Here is a 13,395-nt window from a genome sequence, read left to right on the forward strand (position 1 = left end):
AAGGATAAAACTATGGATACAGTAAAAAGATCAGTACTATCAGGGGTTAGGGAAGGTGGAGAGATGAATAAGTGAAGTACGGATGACTTTTAGGGCAGTGAAACTACTGTGTATGATACTGAAAAGGTGGATATGTAATTCTAATTTGTCCAATTTGTCCTATAGAGTATACAACAGTACAAGTCAACCTAAGGTAAATTATGGACTTTGGATGATAATGATGTGTCAATGTAGGATCATTAGTTTTAACAAAGTACCACTTTAATGGGGAATGTTGATATTGGGGGAGTCTACAAAAGGTAGTAATTTTAGGGACTTTCCTGATGGTTCAGTGGCTAAGACTCTGTGCTTCCAGTGGAAGGGGCCTGGGTTCGATCCCTGGTCAGGGAACTAGATCTCACATGCTGCAACTAAGAGTTTGCATGTTGCAACTAAAGATCCCGTGTGCTGCAACTAAAAATATCCTGTGTGCTGCAACTAAGACCTGGTGTAGCCAAATAAATAAATTAATTAATTTTAAAAAAAATTCTGGGAAAAAAAAAGGTAGTAATTTAAAAAAAAAGAAAATGTTGTCAGTGACCAGACCATGAAAAGCCTTATAAACCTTTAAGGAGACTGGATCTTATCCTAACAGCATTAGGAAATGGCTGGTGAATGTTGTATTAGTTTCCTATAACTTCTGTAACAAATTATCACAAACTGGGGACTTAAAACAAGAGGAATTTATCCTCTCATAGTTCTAGAGGCTAAAAGTCCAAAATCGGGACTTCCCTGGTGGTCCAGTGGGTAAGACTCCGCGCTCCCAATGCAGGGGGCCCAGGTTTGATCCCCGGTTGAGGAACTAGATCCCGCATGCATGCCGCAACTAAAGATCCCGCATGCCGCAACGAATTTCCCGAGTGCAGCAACTAAGACACGGGGCAGCCAAAATAAATAAATTAATTAATTAAAAAAAAAAGTCCAAAATCAAGGTGTCAGCAGTCCCCTGCTTCCTTTGAAAGCTCTAGGGGATTTTTTTTTTTTTTCCTCTTCTGTCTTCACCTGGCTCCAATGTTCCTTGGCTGTATCTGCCAAGGAATCCCTCCAATCTCTGCTTCTATCTTCACATGGCCTTCTTCTCTGTGTATAAGGAGACTTGTCATTGGATTTAGGGCCCACCCAGCTAATCCAGGATGATCTCCTGGATTAAGTTAAGATCCTTAACTTAGTTATATCTGCAAAGACCTCTTTTGCAAATAGGGTCACATTCACAGATTCCAGGGATTAGAACATGGACATAGCTTTTTGGGGACCACCATTCAACCTACTGCGATATTAAACTATGTAACACACATCCGTAGGGTTGCTGAGTTAGTTAAGACTCTTTAAGTGATGTTTGAAACCTCCTCTGGCTAAACCAAGCAAAGAAAGGGGGTGGGGGAAAGAGGGTTACTGGAATATTACTGGGAAGGTCACAAAATTGAAGAAAAGTGAACAAGCTGGCCTTAGAGAGGCCCAGGGCAGCGCCAAGGATCTCATCAGTGAGAATTCATGAATTATGCTTTAGATCAGGCATTGGCAAGTATTATTTTCTATGAATGACCATGGTCTATGTTAATATTTTCAGCTTTGCAGGCTATACAGTCTCTGTTGCAACTCCTCAACTCTGCTGTCGTTTGTGAAAGCAGCCATAGAGAAGATGTAGGTGAACGAGGATGGCTGTTTTCCAATATTTATTCCATGTTCATTAACAAAATTTTCCAACTTGATTTTTAAAAACAGGAAACGGTCTGATTAGTCTACTGCAAGCCATATGCCCACAGTACTGTGATAGAGGCACCCACCAAGACCAGATGAAATGCTGAAGCAGTTGTTGCCCACAGGAAAATCAAGATGCCCCTACCAAAAAGAGAGGGGAAGATACTTCCCAGTATCCTTGTATCTGGATCAGTGAATGAGTGTAGGGATGGGCCAGGCATGGAGAACCCCATAAGAGTGAGAACCACCACAGTTGCAGCTCTCATGAGGCTCACAGTCAAACTGAGATGTACACCAATCAAAGATGTATACTGTGAGTGTACAGTAATAACTGAGACACACACTCCAAAGGAGAGAACATAGGCTGACATTAGGGTTTCTCAACCTCAGCACTATTGACAATTGGGACTGGATAATTCTTTGTTTTGGGGGCTGTCCTGTGCCTTGTAGGATGTCAAGTAGCGCCTTGGACTATATCCACTAGATGCCAGGATCAAGCCCCACCCTACCTTTCAGTTGTGACAACTAGAAATATCTCAAGACACTACCAAATGTCCCCTCAGGCCCCTCAGAAGGGCATAATTGCTCCTGGTAGAGAACCACTGGTCTACAAGGAAATGCGGTAGGCCAACCTACCTTCTTCTGGCGAATCAGGAGGGCTACTCCAGGGGAATGATGTATGAGTTGAGGTCTGAATAAAGGTCAGACCTGAATAAAGGTCTGAATAAAGGTCATCTAAACAAAGGAGAGGAGACAATCAGAAACCAAATGAGACAACAGCAAGTACAAAGGTGTCTGTGGCTGGAGAGAGCATATGGCGTGCTGAGGAATTCAAAGAAGGGTTACAAGAGTGGACCCGAGCATGTGTAGTTTGGAGTTTTGTGAAGCCACAAAAAAACAAAACACTTGTGGCAGTGGAACCAAAGAGAACAAGAGAAGATATTTGGGAGGCTATAGCTACAAACTTGGTGAGAGGTGAAGACAGAGAAGAGTAAAAAGATTCAATATTAGAGGCATTAGGTGATGGATTGGAAATGAGCTAAAGGGGACAAGTTTCAGATGTGACTTTTAGGTTTCTGACTTGGGCAGAACTGGTGGTACCATCCACCAAGGTCAAGAGCATAGAAAAAGGACCAGGGATGGGTAAGGATGGGTGAGGGAGCCAATGATATCAACCTTGCACAGGTTGTGTCTGAAATGCCTTCAAGACAGACAAGGGGAATTGTTGATTGGGAGGTGGCTATAAAGACCTTGAGCCCAGAGGAGAAATCATGGCTGGGGGAGATATACTTGGGAGTCCTCAGGACAAAATGATCACTAAATCTGTGGGTGCAAATATAGAGTGAGAGAGAAGGTCTAGAACCAAGCCCTAAGATCTCCAACATTTAATGGCCAAGAGGAGGAGACAGCACTGGCGAGAGAGACCAGAGACCAAGGAGTGAGACAGAAGGGCAGCCAGCGGAGCGTGGGGAAGCGTGTGTCCTATGAAGGAAGGCATGGTCAACAATATCAAAGGCTACTGATGTCAGAGAAGAGGCAAAAGACTGAGAATGGACCCCTGGTCAGTGACCTTGGAGGCCTGGGTGACCTCAGCAAGAGCTTTTCCGTGAGTGATGAGAGTAAAAGCCAGACTGGAGGTGACTGAGGAACGAAGGGGAGGTGAGCCAGTGTAGACTTCGCTGGGGAGAAAAGAGAGGTGGAGAGAGAGATTAGTGCTGGGGCTGCTGGTGGGAATGTAAACTGGGGCAGCCTCTGTGGAGAACAGTATGGAGGTTCCTCAGAAAACTAGAAATAGAACTGCCATGTGACCCAGCAATTCCACTCCTGGGTAGAGATCCAAAAAAAACCAAAAACACTAATTCAGAAAGATATTAATACATGCACCTCAGTGTTCACAGCAGCATTATTTACAATAGCCAAGATATGGAAGCAACCTAAGTGTCCATCAACAGATGAATGGATAAAGATGACATGGTATATATATGTGTGTGTGTGTGTGTGTGTGTGTGTGTGTGTGTGTGTGTAATGGAATACTACTCAGCCATAAAAAAGAACAAAAATTCTGGTGGGGGGAGATAAATTAGGAGTTTGGGATTAACAGATACACACTACTATATATAAAATAGATATACAACAAGGACCTACAGTTTGCACGGGGAACTACATTCAATATCTTGTAATAACCTATAATGGAAAAGAACCTGAAAATGAATATAGATCTATCTATCTAGATATGTATATTCTTTATACATATATATGTATAAATATATACATCCCGTTGCTGTATGCTTGAAACTAACACAACATTGTAAATTAACTATACTTCAATTTAAAACTATTTTTTGAAAAAGGACAGAATTTTGCCATTTGCAGCAACATGGTTGGATTTGGAGGGTGTTATGCTAAGTGAAATAAGTCACACAGAGAAAAGACAAATACTGTATATCACTTATATGGTGAATCTGAAAAATACAACAAACTTTCGAATATAACAAAAAAGAAGCAGACTCGCAGACACAGAGGACAAACTAGTGGTTACCTGTGGGGAGAGGGAAGTGGGGAAGTGCAATGTAGAGGTAGAGATTTAAGTCGTACAAACTATCATGTATAAAATAAGCTACAAGGATGTATTGTACAACACAGGGAATACAGCCAATATTCGATATTAACTATAAATGGAGGATAACGTTAAAAATTGTACATAAATAAAGTGCTGAAGTCGGGTGAGGCTGGGGAGGGTTGGGGAGTTCAAGTCGTGGGTATTGGGGCATTTAGAAATGTCAGTGGGAAGGATCCAGCTGAGAGGCAGAAAATGATCACGAAGAAGGGAGGGGTACGGTGGACGGTGTGAGACCTCTGAGAAGGAAGGAGGCCATGGAACCCAAAGTTCTGCTGGAGGAATTCTCGTGAGACAGGGGAGCTCCCTCTCGGGTAACGGGTGAAAGGAGAGAACAATAGGGAGGCTGGCCTGGTTGGCAGGAAGTTAATGAGAAGAAAAGGATGGGCAGACAGGGGTGGAATACAGTGGACCCATTTTGGGGAATGGCTACTCAGTCTCTTTTTTTCCCCTCTGGAAATTGCCCCTTCTTCAGGTCTACATGGGAAACAAAAATGGCGGAAAGCTGAATGCCACTTTGTCCAACACAATACTGTCCCCCGGCCACTCTTGATTAGTCCAGGAATAGACACTGCATGCAAACTGGGTCAATCAGAATCCCTGTAAACATGGTGGGACCCTGGCAGCCCGTTTGCATCATACCATAGCCCTCTCTTGGCCCAGGCAAAATAATTTTCTTGATTCACGGAGAGACACCTCATCCAGTCCATGAAATTGGACGTGAAGCTAGGCTATTCAGTCTTATCCCGGACAAATTTTTGCATAGTGGGGATGGAAATTTAGGAGACTTTGATGGTTGCAGTTTCTCACATGTAATGCATAGGGCATGGAAATGCATACGGCATTATTTTGTTGAGAGGGAGATCGAAGCAGAGGCAGAGGAGAAGCATTTATGAGAAGGAGGGTCCTGAGAGCTCTCCAGACCCTAGTTCCAGTCTTTCCCTGCCTATATGTTCTTGCTTCCACAAGACTTCTCATAGCCTTATGATAAATTCCCTCTCTTTCTTAAGCTACCTTCTAGTTCTTGCATCCAAGTGTCCTTACCAATTCAGCAGGGGAGTAACAAGTTGAAAATTTTATTTGAAGGAGTCCCTGAGTCATTTAGTCATATGTACCCATAAGATTAGAGAAAACTCAAATAGCGTGAAATTATGAATAATTCATTTCCGCCAACAAAGCTGAATGTAATGGTAATATACCTTGACATGATAATATTAAGAATAAAATAACTGGGCTTTTTCTAAAAGTTTCTTAGGCTCTTAGGGTACATTTGATCCTAAGGAGGCACTCGTTCAAGCTAAGTCAAGCAAAAAGAGGAATTCATTGGAAGGACACAGGGATGGGGACCTCATAGCAGCAATGGCTGCAAGTACAGCTGGTACTCATGAAGAATCGGGGCTGGTCCCTCAGAAGTAGAGCGTACTGTCTCTCAGGAGCCGAAGCCACTAGCTGGATCCCTCACCTCTGCAGTTCCCCTGTATCTGATTCCCCAGCTCTAGCCCTATACCACCTCTTGCCTGCAGCAACCAACACCCTTGAACTAGTGTCTCTGGTCCTAGTTCCACCACCTGGAAAACAGAATTAATGGCCCCATCTTGGGGCGTGTCTACTCCACTCCAATCTACCGTGGACAGGTGAAATTGGGGCTAACACAGAAGCTGCCACTGTCCCTTCAGAAAGGGCTAGGGGGACGAGCAGTTCTCAGCGAGGGCATGAGCTGGGCCGTTCCCCCAAGAGGGACCCTCTGCATCCACGTGCAGCACGTGGCAGCACCCACGTGCAGAAACTCTAGGGGCTGCCATGCCCAAGTCTCCCTTCAGAGCGACACTTCTCGGGGTGCTTTTGTCCAGAGAAGCTGCCTTACTTTCTGTTGTGTGACCCTCGCTCCCAAACCACACCTGATTGGAGCAAAAGGTGGTCCCTGTGATGGTCAGGACAGTGGTAAGAAATTCAAACGACCCGAAGCAAAAGAGACAAAGGGTGACTGGGAGGAAATTAACAAGTTCACTCAATGAGGAAGGACAGAAGTCATGGTGGCCTTGAGGACGAGTGGACCCAGGGACTCGGGGTACTCTGTCTGGACCTCTGTCTCTCCACCTGTCCCTTTTGCTTCTTCCTATGGGGTGTTTTCATTCTTACCTACGGCAGACGTCATCTGTGTTCACACAGGGAGCATGGTAGCTGGTTCCACCAGCCCCACAACTAAGAAATAGCAGCCTTTCTCCAATTTGAGCTTGAAAAATCTTCCATAAGGACCCACTGTAGTGTACACCACATTCTGTTTATCCAGCCATCCATCAGTGGACACTTGGGCTGCGTGCACCTCTATTCTTTACTATTGTGAATAACGCTGCTATGAACATGAGTGTACAAATATCTCTTTGAGACCCTGTTTTCAATTCTTTCAGATATATACTCAGAAGTGGAACTGCTGAATCATATGGTAATTCTATTTTTAATTTTTTGAGGAACTGCCATACTGTTTTCCATACTGTGCTCCATTTGACAATCCTACTTTTGCTGACTTTTTTTGTCCAGTAGTCCATCAATTGTCAAGAGTGAGGTACTGAATTTTCCAACAATTGTTGTCGAATTGTCTATTTTTCCTTTCAATTCAGTCAATCTTTCCTTCACTCACTTTGGGTTAACCAACAGAGGTTGACACGTACATATATACATTTATAATTGTTATATCTAACTCTTCTATTGACCCATTTATCATTATGATTTATCTTTTGACCCATTTATCATTATGATTTACCTTTAAGTCTTAAAGTCTCTTTGTCTGATATTGATAAAGAAACCCTAGCTCTCTTATGGTTGCTGTTTGCATGGTGTATTTTTTTTCTATCCTTTTGCTTTCAACCTATTTGTGTCTTCGAATCTAGGGTGTTTCTGTTAAAGACAGCACACAGCTGGGTCTGACTTTTTGATCCAGTCTGACAGTCCCTGTCTTTTGAAGTTTTTAGTCTTTGCACATTTAATGACATCCCTGCTATGACTGGATTTATGCCTATAATTTTGCTATTTGTTTTCTGTTTGTCTTATGTCTCTTTTGTTCTCCTTTACTGGGTATTTGACATTAAATATGTTTTCATAAACCACTTTAATTTATCTGTTGATTTTTTCTACGTTTTAAAAGTTATTTTATTAGTGATTGCTATGAGGGATTACAATATGCATCTTAATTTAGCACAATCTGCTTCAAAATAATATCAACTTAATTTCAGTAAAATCTGGAAACTTTGCTCCATTATGGTCTCATCCCCCCCACCAATCCTTTGTGCTATTACAAACCCAACCATACAGTGTTACAATTATCACTTTGTCCAATCTTATATATTTTTTAAAAGGCAAGAGAAGAAATGGGACTTCCCTGGTGGTGCAGTGGTTAAGAATCCACCTTCCAATGCAGGGGACACGGGTTTGATCCCTGGTCTGGGAAGATCCCATATGCCGCGGAGCAACTAAGTCCGTGTGCCACAAGTACTGAGCCTGCATGCCACAACTACTGAAGCCCGCGCGCTTAGAGCCCATGCTCTGCAACAAAGAGAAGCCACCACAATGAGAAGCCTGCATACCGCAACAAAGAGTAGCCCCTGCTCGCTGCAACTAGAGAAAGCCCGTGCACAGCAACGAAGACCCAATGCAGCCAAAAAAAAAAGGCAAGAGAAGAAATGGAATCTACTTACAGAATCTTTTATATTTACCATTTCTGGTATTCTTCATCTCTTCTTGTGAATTCAAATAACTGCCTAGCATCGATTTCAGCTCGAAAAATTTCCTTTAGTATTTCTCGTAAGGCAGGTCTGCTAGCAACAAATTCTTCAGTCTTTGTTTATCTGAAAATGCATATATTTCACCTTCATTTTTTATATTTGCTAGACTGAGAATTCTTGCTTGACAGTGTGTCTTATGTCAGCATTTCAAGTATGTCATTCTGCTGCCTTTGGTCTCCATTGTTTCTAAAGAGAAGTCAGTCGTGAATCGTATTCCCCTTGTTGCTTTCAAGCATATGAGCACACGTGGGCCAAAATGTCAGAGATTCACAGTGTTCTTGCCTGAAGCTTGGTCATGTTCATTAAGAAACGCTTCTCAGGTTGTTGAATGCCTTCGGTCCGTTTGCACAAGGCTGCAGTGACTATTTTTGACAGTGTTGTCCAGCTTTGGGAGACAGGATTTGTTGATCCCACTCTGTCATCATGCCAGATGTGAGAAAATGGTTTGTCTTTCTTTCAGGTGAAATGGAAGCCGCTGAGGGGTATCAAACAGAGGAGGGACATAATCTGATTTTAAAAGATCACTCTGGGTACTTGCATTCATTAATTTTTGCTTCATAAGAAATTACCCCAAATTTATTGGCTTAAAGCGACACACGTTTATTATCTCATTGTTTCTATAGGTCAGAAACTGGGAAGCAGCATAGCTTGGTGTTTCTGATTCGAGGTCTCTCGCAAGGCTGCAGTCAAGATGTCAGCTGGGGTTTGAATGGGAGGGGGAGACACACTTCCAAGTTCACTTTCTTGGCTGGTGTAGGATGCCTTAGTTCTTCACCACGTGGTTCTCTCCATAGGTCTGCCCACACCTTGGTGTCGATCTTCCTCCAAAGCAAGTGACCCAAGGGACAGTGTGACCAAGATGGAAGTCACAGTGTCCTTTTATGACCTACTCTGTGAATCTCACCCTGTCCCTGCTTTCTTCCATTCATTAGAATGAAATAGCTACGTTCAGCCCACACTCAAGAAGACGGAAAACTAAGCCCCACCTCTTGAAGACAGGAGTGTTCAAACACTTTGTGGTGGCCAGTGAGTCACTTTGGAGAAGCAGAAAGGAAGTTAAGGGATGAAAACTGTATACCGTCTAAATCGTACACACCATTGCTAGATCATTCTCATCAGATTAAAGTTTGTTCATGGGATACTCTTGGTCAAAAACTATCATAGTTTTCCATTGCCTATATCCCACAGGAGGAAGGTTAAACTCTTCAGCATGTAATTCAAGGCATTCCACGATCTCACCCTATTTCCCATCCTTCTCTCCCACGGCCCTTTTCTCTTTCCTATGATCAACCAAACGGAGCCATTCCTTACTTCTCACACCTTCCCTCCTGGTCCTTCCCCTTCAAATGCCCTTCCCTCTAATCTCAACGTGCTCAAATTCTGCCTACCCCTTTCGTATCTGCTCAAAAGCATTTCTCCCAAGAAACAGTGCCTAACCATCTCAGTCAGAAGTGAAATAAAATGGGCAGGAGGGAAAAAGAAAAAGAAATAAAATAAAATGTCGTTATGATCTCACTTATATGTGGAATCTAAAAAAATGATACAAATGAACTTATTCACAAAACAGAAACAGACTCACAGACATAGAAAATAAACTTATGGTTACTAGAGGGGAAGTGGGGGAGGGATAAATTAGGAGTTTGGGATTAACATATACACACTGCTATACGTAAAATAGATAGTCAACAAGGACCTACTGTATAGCACAGGGAACCCTACTCAATATTCTGTAATAACCTACATGGGAAGAGAATCTGAAAAAGAATAGATGTATGTATATGTATAACTGAATCTCTTTGCTGTACACCTGAAACTAACACAATATTGTAAATCAACTATACTCCAATATAAAATAAAAATTTTTTTTAAATTAAAAAGTAAAAGAAATATGAACATAAAAAAAGAAATAAAATCTTCCTTTTCTGATTTCAGGAAAACTTTATCAGCACTTCTGTCACAGCCAATGTCATTTTCACCTTCATATTTAAATGATCTCTCTCCTTAGTGAATTTTCAGCTTCTTGATGGCATGGGTCATAGTCACCTTGGTCACCTTGCTCCCTCTGTGGTATGTAACCTTGCATCTAGAAGTTCAGTAAGCATTTGTTCATTTTACTTGCATCATAAGGATACAAATTATAGCCAAAAAGTAGGGGAGTTTTGCAATCTTTGGATTTTTTTCCTTTATGATAAAGTGATTCAGCAAAATTAAAAAAGAAAAAACTCTGTGGATGTTTGGAGAAAAGACTGAGAAAGGCTCCTGCAGTGTCTAGGTGAGAATTAGTGGAAACCTGGACCAAGACGGTGGCAATGGAGATGGGGAGAAGTGGAGAGACGTGAGGTGTGTTTTTAAAGTGGGACTGATAACAGGATTTGCCTTTGGATTGGATGGGGGAGGGGAAAGAAGTTAAGGATGACTTGCAGGTGTTTGGTATTGGTACCTGGAGCTGGTGGCCCCATTTCCTGAGAGGGGAAGAAGGCAGAAGCACCACGTTTGGGGTGCTAATGGAGATGTTGGGATGCCCATGGAGAAGCCTAAGGGTGAGGTCAAGGGGCAGTTGGGTCGGTAGATACACGAGTCCGGATGAGAGCAGACACGAGGGCTGCAGGTACAAATTTGAGTTCTCAGCATAGAGATGGCTTTAAAGATGGGGGTGAATGAGATCCCCTAGGGAGAGAGTGGGGAAGGGAAGAGTCCAGGCCTGAGTCCCGAGGCTCTGCAGTGTCTAGAGAACAAGTAGAGGGACAAGAGGGGAAGGAGTCTGAGACAGAACAGCTGAGCAAGGAGGAGGAAAACCAAGAAAGCGTGGGGCTGCCGATGCCGAGGAAGGACAGTGTTTCAAGAAGCCCAGAGCTGGGCTTCCCTGGTGGCACAGTGGTTGAGAGTCCGCCTGCCGATGCAGGGGACACAGGTTCGTGCCCCGGTCCGGGAAGATCCCACATGCCGCAGAGCGGCTGGGCCCGTGAGCCATGGCCGCTGAGCCTGCGCGTCCGGAGCCTGTGCTCCGCCACGGGAGAGGCCACGACAGTGAGAGGCCCGCATACCGCAAAAAAAAAAAAAAAAAAAAAGAAGAAGCCAGAGCTGCCTGTGCATTTACTCTCGACAGATCAAACAGACTGAAGACCCAGCGGTGTTCTTTGGGTACAAAAGAAATGTTAACATTGGCAAGTGTAGTTCAGTGGCATGAAGGAGACGGAAGACAGAGAGGAGTGGGCTGAAGCACGACTAGAAACTACCTATATGATGAGGAATTTAAATATTGGTGTGTTTATTATACACTCACCGGATAAGACCCTTCAGATTCTATCTGTCCAGCCTCCTAAGCCTCTCCCAAATGTACTCACTTCATCCCCACACCTGCCTCAGTCTCAGTTACCATCAAGTCTCACCTGGATGTCTCATCCACAGCATCCTAACTGGTCTCCCAACCTCCACTTTGCACCCTTCAAACCCTTTCTTTATGGCGGCCAGAATGACCTTCCGAAGACCCTACATCTGACATGTCACTCTTGTGTTTAGAAGCTTTCAACGCTACCCATTACCCCAGGGATAAAGTCCAAACCACTTGTAAGTTTCTAGGGCATAGGGTTCCTGCTTGGATCTCTGTCTCTCTGTCTCTCCCTCCCCATTTCATCTTTGCTCTCCAGTCATTTTCTTTCACTGTCATCTTGGATTTTCTCTACTGTGCCCTCTTTGTATTGTTGTCCTCCAGGTTCAAGTCTGAAGTCTCAGATTAAACATCATTTCCCTAGAAAGGCTTCCCTTGACCTCTCTCTCTGAGGTCAAGCGCTCTCCTCTCCGCACTTTCCCTATCATCAGAGACATTTCTTTTCTCTTTTCTGCCATCAGCACTAGATAAACAGCGTCTATGGTTTACAGCCCATAACCCCGAGTAGGCACCCAGTAAGTATTTCTTGAATGGATTAAGTGAAACCAACTTCTCATTTCCAAGGAAATTCTCCACCAGAATTTTTCTGAAATAGGAAAATATCTTAAAAGACTTTAGAGTCCTTGTTTTCAGAAATGCAAGCTAATTTGGACATTTTAGATGAGGCTTTTCAAAAACAACAGGTCAATGATATCTCAGGAGGCAAGACCTATAGATTCAATTATTCTCAATCATTGCTACTTACAGACGGAATGTAATGCTTTCACTAGGGATTGTTTGTTAATCCATTTAATAATAAGTAACTTTTTGGTTGAGAGAGAGGTGAGTTAAATAATCCCTGATTCCATAGAAGCAATTAGTTATACATACATTAATTTGCCTGCTTTCAATTCAGGTACTGTTAAAAAAAATTCCAAGAGGAAAAGTAGTGGGAGTTTAACAGCCATCCATTCTTTGCAACATTTTCAGAAAGCAAATGAAAATGAACCCTGAAACAAGCCGACAGCAGGGACACTCATTAACTTAATACACTTTAATCTCGTGAACAGAAGCTGGAGCCGAGTCACTTAATCCAGAGCCACGGACTCCCACCTCTGGGCACCTGCAAGACATCCAGGCATGGGTGTTCCCATGGCACCTCCAATCAGCACGACCCAATCTGAACTCATTATCGAACTCATTAGGGTCCTGTGCAGAAACCAGCCCGCCCCCTGGGCTCTACGTCTCCGTGGTGCTCCACCCCTGGCACACAGGCTGCAAGTCTCAGGAACATCTTCCCGGGCTGTCTCCCTAGCCATCCCCAAGTCTGCTGCATCCTCAGGACTTAACCTCAATCTCGCAGCAGCCGCCCCGGCCCCTTCTTAGCCCCCGTTAACTCTCACTGAGGCCTCTTAACTTGCATTCCCAACTCCAAGTTCCCTCATCCTTATCATAATGACTAATACTTGCTGAGCACCTACTGTGTGCAAGCTCCACGCTTGGTGCTCTACATATGTTAATGCATTACATCTTTCCGAAGAGTCCTCAGTGAAAAACCCAACTCCCCACCACCACCTCCCCAAGCCTACCTCTCCCACTTCATCCAGGATTCTCGCTGGCCTGCCAGGTGCCAGTCTCAGTGGCCTTTGGGTTCCAAGGACACACGCCCAGCCTCTGTCCAGCAGCTCTGTTCTCCTGGTGTTCTCTCCTTGGTCCGGCTTGCTTTGCTCCTTTTGCCATATGGCTCTCAGCTCAAATATAAGTTTCTTAGAGACTGCCAAAGTTGGGCTCTCCTATTATCACAGAATACCAACCGGCACTTGTCACGCTCTGTTATTGTCTCATTTGTTTGTTCCCTCAAGTGAATACAGGCTCCCCCAGGGCGAGGGTGATGT

Source organism: Pseudorca crassidens, chromosome 15, assembly GCF_039906515.1.
Source record: "Pseudorca crassidens isolate mPseCra1 chromosome 15, mPseCra1.hap1, whole genome shotgun sequence".
In the NCBI taxonomy this organism is placed as follows: domain Eukaryota; kingdom Metazoa; phylum Chordata; class Mammalia; order Artiodactyla; family Delphinidae; genus Pseudorca; species Pseudorca crassidens.